Here is a 17,195-nt window from a genome sequence, read left to right as displayed (position 1 = left end):
TTCATTTTTCTTCTTTTGTGGTAGAGTGGACCATCGACGGGAGCTATGTTGATTCAAAGCAGCAAACCAGTCTTCACAAGCATCTCAGCCCACAAACTCGCCGCCGGCTGATGATAGGCTAGCTGTTGCAAAGAACTCTCTAGCGGCACAATTTCAAAACAATGATAACCGAGAAAGTTCAGACGTAAGTGATGTTAACTTTGGGCCGTGGATGTTAGTTACCAAAAGGAGCCGGCGGCCCACACCTAATACGAAAGTCCAAAACAATAAGCCTAATCCAAACTCCAATAGATTTGCTAAATTAGGCCGCTCCACTTATTAGGATGAGGAACTTAGCAGAGGTAAAAAAAACTAATAGATTGGGCCTTGAAAAAGAGGCCTTCCCATCATATAATGTTATAACCCCTACTGGGCAGGAGATTACCATAACTAACCAAAGGAGCAACCACACCAAGAAACCTAACCACTCTGAAGGCCTAGGCAATTCCCCAAAACACCCAATACCACATATACCACCCAACTCACGTGCCAACCCAACCTTGAGCTCAGCACTCCATAAAGAACAAGACAATACACACAAAGAGTCCACTCATATACTGAAGCCTGAAACTCCTATTCTGAAGGAATCTGATAGCATATTTCTAGAAATCCTAATGGAAGTGACAATTGAAGTCACATCCAACTCTCACCCACCAAACCCACTCCTTTTAAACCAAACCATCTCTTTGAGAGAAGGGAAAACAAGAGCTCAGAAACCTGCAGATCCAGATTTCAAACATGGTAGATGAGATGAATCACTCGAAAGTTTTAGTCCACAAGATGGAAGGCAACATTGGGGTTGTTGTTAGAGACAGGGACAAAAGCAATTCACGAAGTAGACACAATCTGGTGGATAGAGCAAATAAAGTTGAGAATAGAACCAGGGTGGAGCACCACAGCCATCCCTCCACTTCATTCGTTGTAGATGGCGTCCATGAGGTCAATCGACCAGGATCATCGTAGGATCCGTAGCCTCCTACCAAGTCTTGTTGCTAATCCTCTATCCTCATTTCCCTACATGGATTCTCTAAAAATTCTGATTTGGAACTACCGCGGGGATGATAATAATACCTTTCAACGCAACATGCGTGAACTTCTCTAGACTCACAAACCTGGGATTCTTATTCTCATGGAAACGAAGGTCACGTATAGCTCTATGGGAAATTTCTTTAGCAATATGGGATTTTCAGCAGCTACCATTGTTGACCTAGTGGGCAAGTCAGGTGGAATCTAGTTAATTTGGGACACTGACCAAGTTAATGTTCGAGCCTCAGTTGTCTCACCAGTACATCCAAGCTACAGTTCATAAAGAGGACTATGAGGAATGTGTTCTTAATGCAGTATATGCCAGCCCCAACCCTTCTCTGAGAGAGGCACTCTAGGAGGAACTTGAAGACACAGCGAGGAACTTGAACAAGCCTTTGCTTGTAACCGGAGATTTCAACGACTATGTCAACCAAAGCGAGGAGGAGCTTTTCACACACCCATAACCAGAACAGAACCCAGAGGTTTATGGAAAGGATCAATAATTCTAATCTCGTTGATTTAGGGAGTGTGGCCCTCATCTCACATGGACAAACAACTGTCAAGGCCTAGCTAACTGTATGGAGAGGCTAGATCGAGCAATGAACAATGATCAATGGCGAGCCCTTTTTCCCGAAGGCACAGTGAGGACCCTCCCTCGAACCTACTTGGATCACTCTCTACTGGCGTTATATACTCAAGGTATGCATCCCTCTAACCCTCAAACTAGGCCTTTCAGATTTAAAGTGGCCTAGCTTTGCCACCCTAATTTCTCTGAGGTTGTGCATATGTCTTGGTTAAATAAAGATTTTAAACTCATTGAAGCCATTGATAGTTTTACTCAGAATGTTAAAACCTGGAACAAAGAAGTCTTTGCTAACATCTTTAAATGCAAAAGAACTCTTTTGGTCCATATAGAAGGAATCCAAAAAGCTCAAGCCCAGGACTTTTCTCATAATCTTCACATTCTTGAGAAAGACCTCATCAAACAATTTAATATGACCCTTTTTCAAGAAGAGATTCTTTGGTTCCAAAATCCAAAAACAAATGGCTCATTATGGGTGACAATAACACCAGATTCTTCCATATATCTACCTTAGATCATCTCCAACGGTGAACCAAAATTGACATCAGATTCAAATTTTGATAAAAAGGCACTTTTTTATGCTCCAACCGTTGCACCAAATGAATATCAAAATGAGAATTCAGCAAAAAAAGTATCAAACTGAGAACAAGATAGGGATTTTACCAAATCACTGTTACTGACCGTTGAAAGAGGTACACCGGTCAACCAGCTGGTTGCCCGGCCGGTTGACCAACCGGTCAACCGGTTCATCAGATTATGCGACGGGTTTGAACTGTGACGGGTTTGAACTGGTTGAACTGATGGGTTTGAACTGGTCCGTGGCCTGAGCATTGTTGATGAACCGATCAACCAGTCGGTTGACCGGCTGGTTGACCATCCGGTCGCCCGGTCTAAGCATGGGAATGGTAGGTTTCAACTGCTTTCAACAGGTTTGGTTTGAACAGGTAGAATTTCAGATAGGTTTATTTTTAGATAGCTTATTTTGTGGACTTGGAATAATTTGGAATAATTTGAAGGGTGATATAAATTTTAATTTCATTGAAAATATAATTCAAATTGTTATCTTTTATATAAATATTTTAAAATTAGTCGTTTCAGTAAATTTACCGTTGGATGGACAGAGTCTTTTGACAATTTGCCATTGTTATCTCATATACATATTTTAAAAGTAGCTGTTTTAATAAATTTACCGTTGCATGAACAGAGTATTTTTAAAATTTACCGTTGATAATGTGTTCTATAAAATATATCAGTTTTGTATATCAAGATGACAGAGTATTTTATTTTGAGAAGAGCATTACATTGTATGTTGTGAATTTTGTTTCTTCTGTGATTTTTCTCCTTTGAAACTTTAATTTATATGATCTGACTAAATTATCTGATTCTGAGGTTCAGTATTGATTATATATCATTCTAATATTTTTTACTATTTTACATATTGTATGTACTGTATTTTTTTGAAATTATGGAAGATTTTCAAATGTTTGAAGAATCACAAATGTTTCAGCACAACACTAATATTAATTTTATGTCGGAACTTCGCGAGAACAGAATACGCAGAGCAGTGATAATCATTTCATTTCAGAAACTTCTCGTGTTTCTCGTGGTAAAGCATTTAAAATTATAGAAGATGAAACTTTGTGTAGATCTTGGTTTGCAGTCTCTCAAGATCCCATTACTGATAATAGTCAGACTATGGTTATATTTTGGGAACGAGTACTTGTTAATTTTAATTCACAATTGAGTGGTGAATCAAATCAAAACCGTATTTCTTTGTCTCACCGTTGGTCTGCCATGCAAAAGGCAATTAATAAATTCTGTGGTTTTCTTGAACAAATTCAACTGAGGCAACAAAGTGGAACAACTGAGGCAGACATAGTAACATTTATTTGTGTTATTAAATATCAAATTTCTTCTCTAAATGTATATTTGTTATTAAAATTGTTGTAATTTTTTTTGTAGGTCGCTGAAGCAAAGCGGATGTATCATGCAATACAGAAAAAACACTTCACATTTGATACATGTTGGGATATTTTGCGCCGAAGTTGTAAGTGGGATGAATTTCGAACACAATCCAAAAAGAGTACGCAACATGCTTATCCATGTTCTAATCCACCAACTGGAGAATCTGATGCATTTCAATCCAACCAGAATAATGTTCTGCACGAAGAACCATCTAATCCATCAACACGACCAATTGGTACTAAAGCAGCGAAAGAGAAGTTGAAGAATCAAACAACCCACGATAGTAGATTTGATGAAATGGCTGCCAACCAATCCAAAATTGTTGAAGTGTTATCAACTATTTCTGCTAGAACTATTGAGCGAGATGAACAAAAGGCGATCGACCGTGACCAGAAAGCTGTAAACCGTTGAAGAAGGGCCGAAGATAGGGAGGAACAACTAAAACTCCTATCTATGATGAATGAAAGAGAACAACGAAATGAAGATCATAAAATAATGTCAATGGACATGACAAATTTAAATCCAATGCAAATGGCGTACTACGAAGATCTTCAACGACAGATTTTATTTCGAACAACTAATAGATTGCCTTGAAAGGTTCTGTATTTACTGGTTTCATTTATTGGTGTCATCTATTGGAAAAGGAAACGGAAAAACTATGTACAATTATATGAAATGTCTCACTTGCCTTTTCCATTTATGTAAAATTAGAAATTAATTAATTTGTTCTCAGTTTTTGTTTCTTGAGATGGTTGCATTCTATTCTCTACTGCTTCTTTGGATACCATATTGATTGGTAAAAACAAAACACACCAATTGCTAAGTAGTTATCATGAATGAAATTCTTCTTCATGGATATGTCAGATAAGGGGCTCATATTTTTATTTTTCTTCTATAATTTCCTACAACTATCTAAATGGGTGTTGTTCTTCTGTTACGCAATCAAGTCCAAGGGCTACATCTTCATATTGTTATAGATGATTATAATTCCAAGGTTTTATAATTTCACCCTTCATTCAATCTGCGTCTTATCTTCATCTCAATGAATCTCCTCTGTCTGATTTCTCAAATAAGAATATGTTGTACATGTACATACAGTATTACAGATAACTACTTACATATAAATACATCCTTTATTCTTTTCTTTGGTTACCATTACACCTTTCAAAAACTTTCATACAAATTTAAGTAATCAGAAACACTAATAACATATTACAGATTATGGTATGAATGAAGCTCGAAAAGATGGTGCTAAAGTATTACCAAGGCAAGATCATTTTATATCACATAATATTACAAAATCAGTACATTCATAAAAGAAATTTACCTAACAAAAGGTTGTGAAAATAATACAAGACAAAACAATGGAAACACATAATGGCACAACGATCAACAGTCATTATCTGGTTGTGGTGGAGGAGGGAAGTAGTGATGGTATATGTCATTTACGCGATGCTCAATTCTATCAATGCGATTGTTTGCCACGTCATGACGTCTTCCAATGTCCAAACGGAACTCACCAAATTGTTCAATTAATGAGTTCTGTGCAGTGGCAAATGTCTCAAACTGAGTACCCAACGAATTGACCTGATTAGCCATTTGATGTTCCCATTCAACGCGTTGATTATAACGTTGTTTTTCTATGGCCAAAAAATCAGTCCAATATTGAGGTGGTTTAGTTGATGGCATCACATTGACAGGAGGATCTTGTGGACCATCATCTGGTGGGACTTCATCCTCTGAATCTTCTGCAGCATTATCATTTCCCATTAAATTGGCGGCTGCACCAGCATGATTCACAGTATATTGCGTAATGGGTGAACGGATTTTGATCTCCATTTCATTTGCAAAATGAACCTTAAAATATTTGAAAATTTTTGTCAAGAGTGCCCCAAACAGTAATGACCGGCCCATTTCTTTATTTGCCAGCACCATTTCTTTCATAATTATGTAAGACAAATCTAACTTCTGCCCAACCTCAAAACAGTATAACAAATAGGCATTAAAATATGGGACCGCATCATGATGTCCTTTTTTCGGAGTGACATTTTCTACAATCCACCGGTGGAGGATCCGAAGATAAGATTTTAAATGTCTTGCTTGTAGACTAGTTCCAGTAAATCTGTTCTGACATATAGTAGTATATGCATCAGTACCATTACCGACAATATTAACTAACTCAGCCTCAGTCTGAAAATGGGTATTTTCATCACCTACCTCAACTCCAATAATGCGTGCCAAAGTAGGAACATCAAACTGTACGCCATTTCCTTTCACATATGACAAAAGAGTAAAATTTCCATCTTCTTCATGAGTAACTCTTAGGTGAACATAAAAAAGGGATACTAGCCGTGGATATACCTTTTGGGGTAAATTAATTAAATTTAGCCATCCCATTGATTCAAGTTTACTAACTAGTAGTGCATCATATTGAGGTGGCAGATTGACCCTCCTCCCTGTTACAATAGGTCGGCTTGAGAAATTTTGAAAGGCTAGTTCATGACTTTCACTGAGAAATTCATCTGTAGGATATGATTGATTTTGAGGCTGCTGTTGTTCGCGTCGTCGAGGGTTAGAACTTTCACCAGCTTCTGTTCTCACTCTTTTAGTTCTAGGCATGATGTGAATATCTGTTGAATTTTAATAAAAATGTGCTATAATGAAGTAATTAACATAAACACTGTCTTTTAAAATGCTTACTGAAAACATGAACTTAGAATTAAAATGTAGACATGTATTTTTAATGAAGCATGGCCACTGAAAATTTAAGTAGACATGTATTTTTAATGAAGCATGGCCACTGAAAATTTAAGAACATAGTAATGTAGCATAAAGCATGCAGACTCTCTATTCAGTACATATCAAATGAATGTAGCTCACATTTTAATAAAACATGCACACTGAAAATTCAGTATTGTAGTTGAGGTTTTAGTAAACTACATTCATTTTATAGAACTAAAAAGTAACATCAAGTAAAAATCAAAATCTTGTTCTGTAGTTCAGGTTTTAATAAACTATATTCATTTTAAAAACATTAAAGTAACATGAAGTAAAAATCAAAATCTTGTTCTGTAGTTGAGGTTTTAATAAACTAATGTCATTTAAAAAACATTAAAGTAAACTCTTGTTCTGTGGTTGAGGTTTAAATAAACTACATTCATTTTCAAAACATGAAAGTAAAAAACATTCATTTTCAAAACATGAAAGTAAATAAACTCATGTTCTGTAATTGAGGTTTTAATAAATTACATGCATTTTCAAAACAAGAAAGTAACATCAAGTGAAACTTAAAATTCAGTTCTGTGGTGCAGGTTTTAATAAACTACATTAATTTAGAAAACATGAAAGTAACATATAGTGAAATTATGTTCCTGTCTTCTGTAAACAAGTTGAACAATTGAGTGGCATGCACACTGGAAGGGGGAAAAAAAAATAAAAAATTGAAAGGGCCGGTTGCCCAACCGGTTGCCCCGTGAATCACCTTGCTCTTTTAATGCTGCCTTCTTGTTATGTTTTGATGATCCTGCCTTGTTCCTCTGTTCCTACTGATGCTGCCTTGGTGATGATGTGGATTCACACGTGAAAATGTAGAGTGTGTGGTTAGAGGGCTTCAGTGAAAACATGTGAAATGTGAATGTGGTGATGGCAATGTTGAGCTGATATAGAGGATGGTAGGTGGTTGAATTGATAGGTGGTTCATATAATGAATTGTAGGTGGTGTGATCTTCTGAATGGTAGGTGGTTTAATAGATGATTTGCAACATATAGTACAATGACTGTAGGTTAAATGTTCAATGTGGTAGAAAAGTAGGTTGAATGTTCAATGCATCAACATCAATAATTTACGGAATGGCACAAATAATTGATGCCACAAATAATGCACAAATAATGTATGGCATGAATACATTGAATAATGCACACATAATGTATGCACAAATAATGAAAATGCATTGAATTTAAAACAAATATACATACAAATACATTGAATATACATACTGAAATGCATGCAATCAGTCCAATTATGAATATTGAAGATAAATCCTTACAAAAGCAATTATTCGAATGCACAAATAATGGCATGCATGATGAATCCCAGGAGCCAGACCCTTAATTAATTGAATGCTTCATTTGATGAAAAAATTGAATGCTCCAATCCTCATTTCTTAAAAATGCCAAACCCTTAATCATCAAATCTTTTTAAAAATTCCAAACCTATTCCCAAAAGTTTGTTTCAACAAATTTGGTAAAAGGCTTTTTTTTGCCTTGATTTGATGAAAGAAATGTAAAAGTTTGATTTAATACAAGTTTGATGTAGATTGGAGGTGATTTTTACCAAATTTGTCATCAAATTTTAATTTGATAAAAGATTGAAGATTCTTAGGAAATGTGTGATTCACTGTTTAAGGATTGAAGGGAATCAATGAGTAATGGTAGGAATATAAATACAAAACACGAGACACATATGTCTCATATGAAATGTGATGTACATGATATGAGATCCACATATAAGACTCATTTCATGTAAAACATATATGTCATATTCTATATTTGATATTTGTGTTCCTAGACTTATTGGGGAATCAATAGTGAAGCAAACTTGCAACTCCAAAACAGAATTATAGAACTCCAAAATAGAATTGTCATACTGAAATAAATTATTTAGATGATTGTCATAAATTGAACAGAGAGCAATTATGAATATTGAAGATTGGATCACCACAATAGCACATCTAATCACATAACTTCTGCGTTACTTGGTTAATATAATGCATCATAATGAAGATTACAAACAAGACAACTTTCTATTTCTTTACTAAACAAAATTACAAAATATATCTGTGGTGGATCTAGTTTTCACCGCGAAGATGCCACATATGTTCTATTAAATCATTACGGAGGGCATGATATGCATTTTTATCCCTAATACCTAAATGACGAGACAAAAATGATTCAAAGTCATTGGTAGGAGTACAGAAAAGTTGCACTGGTGTGTTGGTAGATGAAATTTCATAATCAAAATCAAGGTGCTCCTCCCTCTCATCTTCAATAATCATATTGTGTAATATAATGCAAGTCTTCATTATGTTGGCAAGCATATTTGGATCCCAAAAACGTACAGCACCACTTATAATTGCGAATCGAGATTGGAGGACTCCGAATGCCCGCTCTACATCTTTCCTGGCAGACTCTTGCATCATTGCAAAATGTTGTCTCTTTGCTTCTTGGGGAGAAGAAATTGTTTGAACCAGTGTTGCCCATTGCGGGTATATACCATCAGCAAGGTAATAACCCATATCGTAACTATGTCCATTAACAGTGTAGTGGACAGGGGGAGCCTTACCTTGGGCAAGATCAGAAAACAAAGGTGACCGGTCTAATACATTCAAGTCATTGTGTGACCCAGGCATTCCAAAAAATGCATGCCAAATCCATAAGTCATAAGAAGCTACTACTTCAAGAATAATGGTTAGCTTTTTTTGATGGCCTACGTATTGACCTTGCCATGCTTTTGGACAATTTTTCCACTCCCAATGCATGCAATCTAAACTTCCCAACATACCCGGAAACCCCCAAATCTCGCCAATAGCAAGTAACCTAGCAATGTCAGTTGGTGTCGGAGATCTCAGATATTCTACTCCAAAGATTTCAATCACTGAATAACAAAATTGTTGCAAACTTTGAATCGCAGTGCTTTCCCCAATATGTAATCATCAACTGCATCTGCTGCGACACCGTATGATAATATTCTCATCGCTGAAGTCATTTTTTTATAGGGCAGATAATCCAACTACATGAGCTGCATCTTGTTTTTGAATAAAATATGAATTGTGTGCTTCGATTGCATTCAAAATTCGCAAATACAAAGGACGACGCATTCGAAAACGTCTCCAAAATATTGTAGCTGAATACACTGGATTTGCAGCAAAATAATCTGCAAACAATCTGTCATGACCTTGCCTTCTATCTCTGCATATATACTTGTGACCTACAACAGAACCCCCTATTTTCTTTGAGCTATCACTTGACTTAAGAATCTGAAGCATACTACTGGTATTCTGCTCATAAGTTGCTAAAAGTGTGGTCATATATTCATCATCAGACTCCTCATCAGAGGAGGAAGAAGAAGAAGAGGATGAAAATGAAGTAAATATCATGGATTTCAAAGTATCCATTATCCTCTGTTTTGTTTAAGATATAATCCTTGTGTTTAAGCTATGATCCTTGTGGAGTTGTCTGGCATATAAATAATAATGTGTTTATATGAGATTTTAGAAGAAAATAATTATTACGGGTAAACCAATGGAGGGAAAAACAAATAGGAAAAGAATTAGGAACAGAAATGGAGGGAAATCAAAAATAAATAAATAAATAAATAAAGATTACCGGTTGACCGGCCGGTCAACCAACCGGTCGCCCCCTACCAGTTCACATCGGTCAGTTCACGTTGGTTGGTTCAAACAGTTCAGTGGTTGGTTCAAACAGTTCAGAAAGGTTAAAAAAAAAAAAAAAAATTCCTCTAACCGGTTGACCGGTCCGGTCGACCATCCGGTTGTCCTGAATGAGATTTGATGAAGGTGAACCGTTGGAGCGTGAAGTATCAAATTAAGGAAATGGCCATTTTTTAACTCAGATTTGGTGAAACATTAGGTGAACCGTTGGAGATGCTCTTAACCAAGCGAAAAAAGTTAAAAATCCATGTGTTAAAAGATGATAATGGTAATTGGCTTTCTAATAATAATGACCTCAAAAGCCACATCATGGACCACTTTAGTAAGCTTTTCCAATATGAGGAAACACACCTTGTGGACAATTAGTTTAACATTGCTAAAACCTTTTTCACCCCTGAAAATAATGATTGACTCCTTGCCCCTGTTTCCAACTCCGAAATATGGCAAGCCATTAAAAGCATTAAAGCCTTCAAAGCCCCAGGAAAAGATGGCCTCCAAGCTATCTTCTACCACAACCACTGGAACACTATTAGCACCTCTGTTTGCCACTTCATCCAAGAGTGCTTTAATAATAAAAATGTTCCCAAAGAAATTAATGAAACCCTCATTACTCTTATACCCAAGCTGGACAATCCCGAGTCTTTAAAACAACTTAGACCCATTAGCCTCTGCAATGTCATCTATAAATCCATCACCAAAATCATTGTCAACAGACTCAGACCTCTCCTCTCTGACCTCATTAGTCCCAACCAAAATAGTTTTATCCCTGACAGAACCATCACTGATAATATTGTCATAACCCAAGAGATCCTCCATAAACTTCGATGTAAAAAAAACAAGTTTGGTGGCATGATCCTCAAAATTGATCTTGAGAAAGCTTATGATCGTATTTCCTGGGATTTCATTCATTATACCTTTAAAGAATTCAAGCTAACTCCTGACTGGATCACTCTTATCATGAATTGTGTGACTTTTGTTAATTTTGCTATAATTTGGAATGGGGAAACCTTACCTCATATTAGTATGGGGAGAGGCCTCAGGCAAAGGGATCCTCTCTTCCCCTACTTATTTGTTCTCTACATGGAAAATCTCTCCAACATGATAAGACTCAAAACTAAAAGTGGAAAATGGAAGGGCCTCAAAGCTTCCAATAACAACCCTCCCATTTCCCACTTGTTTTTTGCTGATGATTTGATTCATTTTGCTAAAGCTAATAGAAGTAATTGTGATTGTATTATAGAAGTGCTATTTGAATTTTGTGACACGTCTGGTCAAAAAATTAACTTTCATAAATCCAAAATGTTCATTTCCCCCAACATTCCTAGAAGAGAAGCTCTTTATCTCAGTAATATGTGTGGCATCTCTATCACTAATGACCTAAGGAAATACCTAGGTACTTCTCTCATTCACAACAAAATTAGCAAAAATCATTTGAAAGACATTATTGACAGAATGGCCAAAAGACTATCTGGTTGGAAAGCAAAAAATTTATCCTTAGCATGTAGAACTACCTTAGTCAAGGCTGTCATCTCTTCCATGCCTAATCATCTCATGCAAACCATGGAAATTCCAAGGAATGTCTGCGACCAAATTGATAGGCTGAACATAAATTTTCTTTGGGGTAATATGGAGGATAGGAAGAAAGTTCACGTTGTTAATTGGCAACAGGTGTGTAAGTCTAAAAGAAATGGGGGCCTAGGTATAAGGCAAGCCAGAGAACAAAACTCAACTCTCATCTCTAAGTTGGGATGGCAATTGAGTACCAATTCTGATGAGCTTTGGTGCAAAATTCTAAAAGCAAAATATCTCAAGGATCACTCAGTCTCTAACTGGCCCACCAAGAGAAGAGCTTTACATACTTGGAAAAGCATTGTCAGAAATAAGGAGGTCCTGAACATGAATATAATATGGAATGTTGGCACATGAGAGAACATAGCTTTATGGACAAATTGGTGGTTTGGGAGTCAACCCCTATGTGTCATTCAACTAGCGGCACACATTGATAACACAACCAAAGTTAGCTTTATAATTGATGAAGAAGGGAAATAGGACTTAACCTCAATTCAAGATCTTATCTCCCAACCAATGAAAGAGGAAATTCTCAGCATATACAAACCCAAGTATGTGACTTTTAGTGACACCCCTCATTGGAAAGGCTCCATTAGTGGCAATTATTCAACAGTAGCAACATACCAAGCTATATTAAATGAAGAAAAAGAGAAAGTGAACTGGAAGTGGATATGGAAAATAAAGGCCCCTCACAAACTTAAAAGCTTTCTTTGGCTTATCATGCATGAGAGGTTTCTAACTAACCATATGAGGCTCATCAAGAACCTTTCAAATTCTGAGATATGTCCCAGATGCCAAACTGTCAAAGAAGATATGTACCATTTACTTTGGGGCTGCCCTAAAGCCAAGACAATATGGCTCAACCTCAAAAGTATTAAATTGTGGCAGCATAGCAATAATATTCCTTTGCAGGAATGGATCAAAGTCAATATGAGAAGTAAGGATCAAGTGCATAACATTTAGTGGCCTACTGTATTCTTGACAACATTCTAGAACATTTGGAAAGAGAGGAACAAGGAAGTGTTTAAAAATCTATCCCAACCCCAACCTATCCATATTAGTGTTAACTCCATTTTTAAACAAGCTATGGAAACTCAAGAAGCCTTCTAGGAAATCCTGAACCCACATTTCAAAGGTCCCAAATTAATGATGTGGTCTTGTCCTATTGTAGGTGAACTCAAGCTGAACACAGATGGAAGCTCCAAAGGAGAGCCTGGACAGTCCCGATATAGGGGGCTCCTCAGAGATAAAGTGGAAACCTGGGTGTGGAGGTACTATGGCTATCTAGGAAATTGCACAAGCCTAGAAGCTAAGTTGTGGGGCATTTACAGAGGACTAACCATTATCATGCAGAAGGGGCTAACCAACATTGAAATTGAGACAGATTCATAGAAAGCTATGGAGCTTATTTGAGATGAAGCTGAAGCGAATTCGCCTTATCGAGCACTCATTGAAGATGCCAATTTCCTTCTAAGGCGCTGTTAATACACAATCAAAGCCATTCCCAAGGAAGCTAACCAGAGTGCTGATGCTCTGGCCAACCTAGGTGTAGCCCAACATGGTCATACTATCTTTCCAGAAATCGACCAAGTTCCATCCTTTCTTTTTTAATCACTGATATGAGCACTGTTAGCTCTAGTAGGGATTGAATTATCCCAGGTCTGTATCTGTTAACTTCTAACTTTGTCTTTAACCTTCGAATGAATTAAAAAAAAAAAAAATGGAAGTTAGGGCTTACAAGATGATATTACTTATTGGATATGGTTACTTTCGCCTATATATAATGTTATATTTTTCAAAGATATCTCTTTCATGGAATAGAGAAAAATTTATGTCAAGTCATACTCAATAAGAGTGTGTAACAAGAATCAATGGACTCGTGCACAACACTTAGCCTCATTTGTTTGGCGGCTTCAGCGGCTCGATTGAAATAGGCTTGTTGTGAATCTCACCTATAGCATGTTTGGTGTTGTTTGAGAAGTTCGACTTCACAGTTTGGACAACTTAGTAATCATTCTCAGTGGGGGGATTAGCTTGGTTAGAAAACAAGTGGGATTAACAAAATGGTGAGCGGCTTCAGTCTACTCGGATGTCAGCTCGAACGTCTGGTACAATGCAATTTTTTTTTTTTACAGACATAGTCGGCCGGCCAAAAAAAATTTGGTCAGACAAAAAAATAGTTGGCCGGTCAACTTTTTTTATTATTTTTTTATTTTTTTACCTAAGTGCACCTTTTGTTTTAATATTTATTTTAATTTTTTAATATATAAATAATTTTTTAATTTGTTTTTTAAAAAATAATTTATAATCCCATTATTAAACCATCTCTCACATTATTATCAAAACAAACACACTTTTACTTAATTCCCTCACTAACAATTCTCATATTAACAATCTCTTCATTAACAATCCCTTCACTAACAATTTCATCCAACCTAATTCACCAAACAAACGTGGCCTTAGGGCCTGTTTGTTTTCAAAGGAAGAATTAAGGGGATTAATAGTGAGGGGATTGTTAGTGAATGGATTAAGTAAAATTATGTTTGTTTTAATGATAGTTGTTAGTGTGGAGATTGTTAAATTAGTTTTATATAAAATAATAAAACAAATTTACTTAACAAAAAATACAAAAACATTAAACATTAATGTTCACAACGTGCTACCCAGCATGTTAAAAAAAAAAAAAATTCCACTTGGCCAGCTGACTAGTCATATCCGATAACATCCTAAACTAAACGGACTATTTTTTAATATCACCTCCTGATTCAGGCTCGTAATCTGCTCCATTGAAACCTTTTCGAAGAGACTACCAATTCAGAACTCCATAAACCAAACAAAGCCTTCGTTTAGGATGTGGGTTGACTTTTTGGTTATAGCTTGGGACTAAAAAGCTTCATTTGGGATGTGTTTTTTGATTTTTTTGATTTTTGTAAAAAGAAAAATGAAATAATTATGATTTGGATGTGATATTTTATGGGGAAAGCACCAATAAATCTCAAATTTGGGAATGTTAACCCATTTAGTCCCGAAGGTTTTTTGTTAGACTAACAGGTCCTATTTCCCAAGAAGCTTATTATAGGCCTTTTTATGATTTCCCTTCTTTTCAAACATCAAGCATTATTCATCAAACATCAAACATTAGCAACGATTAAACATCAAACATCAAACACAGATTCTAAACCATTAAACATTAGGATTATTCATCAAATATCAAACATTATTCATCAAACATCAAACATCAAATTTATGAGTAACATCATCGAAACAACATCAAGCATCATCATCAAAACAACATCAAACATCACAACATCATCATCAAAATAACATCAAAATAACGATTAAACAATTTTTTAAATAATGATTAAACATCAAAACAACGATTAAAATAACATCAAACATCAAAATAACGATTAAATAATTTTTTCTTATCAAACATCATCATCATAACAATTTTTTTGGATCAAACATCATCATAACAATTTTTTTGATCAAACATCATCATAACATCAAAAACATCTCAGATCTCACATCAAACATTATTCATCAAACATCAAACATCAGATATATTTTTGGTAAAAGTTTTTGTGGGTTTCGATATATATAATTCGTCAACAAGAAAAAAGAAAAAGGTTTTGGGTGTGTTTGATCAATTTGGTTTGTGGGTTTTTGTAGGTATAAATTAGATTCAACAATGGCCGCAGGATAAGAGAAGAGTAGCGATTTCTATGCTGTTCTGGGTTTGAAAAAGGAATGCACTGCGACAGATCTCAGGAATGCTTATAAGAATCTTGCACTGGTCAGAAAACAAATCTTTTTTCTCAATTCAATCAAATAACATTCCAAAACAATTTGAAAAATCACTTTCTGGGTTGAAACCGTCGGATCAACTTCTTCATCGTTTTTCTTGTGAGAGAAACACAGATTCTCAGGCATCAAACACACACACACACACACACATACACACACACACACACACACGCACAGAAGTGGTCCGATGATTCGATGGCGTTGATGTTGCAGACGTGTTGCGATGTTGATGTTCCGATCTCACGATCGCTGATGTTGATGTTTCGATCTCACGGCGCTGATGTTCCGATCTCACGGCTATATAAATCGATACAATAATATATCTTCAGTTCTGACTTGTGAGAGAGAGACTTGTGAATATTTTTTCTGATGGAATGCGATGAGAAAGTCTTTGTCAATGATGGTGGTGCTGATGATGTTTGAGAACGAATTCAATATCAAATTGATTAGTGTTTGTGTAATTAAGCAGTTACATATCTGGATGGAGTTGTTTTCAATCAGATTATATGTCTTCGTTATGCGTTTTTAGGTTTATATTGGAATGTTCTCTGTTAAAAAGTTAGTATACTGGACTGGAGATCGCATAATTTTTGTGTAATAGATACAATTTAGATACAATGTTTAATGTTGTTTTGATGATGATGTTTGATGTTATTTTGACGATGATGTTGTGATGTAAAAAAAGGACTAAATAGTTTATAAAAAAATACTCAGAATTAGATGGAGTAACATTTTCCAATATGAGACTTATGAGTAATTTTTTCATATTTTATCTTATTAACTTTTTAATCAATTTTATATATTTTTTTACTATTTTTACCTAAATCGTTTATACTAAACATAACCAAATATAATTTATAAATACTATTTACCATTAAGAGTCCATTCCGAACTCTTATAACGAAAAACAAACGGAGCCGTTCCGTATAAAGGCCGGCCGCAAACACACATTTTGATAGTGGTTGCAAACGGGAGGATCAAACCTCCAGTATCCCTCCATTACCACGTGTTGATCAGAGAAGTACTTGAGTTAGACTTGGGAAGGTTAAGGGTTGTTTGAGATGATCTAAATAAGTGTACTTTTTGTCTTTTTATGAAAAGATGTGCAGAAAAGTAGAGAGGTGATGTGATAGAAAAAAGATAAAAAGATGGATTATTTAGGGGATCCCAAATCACCCCTTAGTTGAGTGGTAAATGCATTTTCCGTACTTGTTTTATTTTTTATAATAAAAATGTTGCTATAAAATTAATATGTTTGACTAATGTTAAAAAACTTATTTTGATATTGGAAAGTTGGGTTTGGAATATTTTTTAGCACAATTTTATTTGAAAAATTGAATAAAGGAAAATTAAAAAGTTTAATAAAAGTCTTAAAAAATTTAAATAAAACAATTTAATTTTATTTATAAATGTGACTTTTAGCCTAAACCAAACAAACAAATTTTTTTTTTGGTTTAAATAGCTAAAAAATGAAAATTTAACAAAACCAAACAGAGCCTTAGTCTTGGTCTTTGGGTCCTCGGTATGCGGGTGAGATGAGAATGCGTTGTTCAATAAAGGCTCTGTTTGGTTGTGAATTGAAATCAATTTTCAACACGTGAGCTCGCGCATGATGTTTGGATACGATGTTCAAAAATTGATTCTACGTGTTAATTCAAATTACATTTTGAAAATCTGTTTGGTAGCAAGTATCTCCCTTTCAACGTTTCTGTCTTCTTCATCGTCTCCCAACTTTCACGTGAACCTCATCTATACCT

The sequence above is a fragment of the Camellia sinensis genome, chromosome 8, assembly GCF_055761805.1.
Source record: "Camellia sinensis isolate YWXY chromosome 8, ASM5576180v1, whole genome shotgun sequence".
NCBI lineage: Eukaryota > Viridiplantae > Streptophyta > Magnoliopsida > Ericales > Theaceae > Camellia > Camellia sinensis.
The sequence above is the reverse complement of the archived record's forward strand: the minus strand, read 5'-3'. Positions refer to the sequence as shown.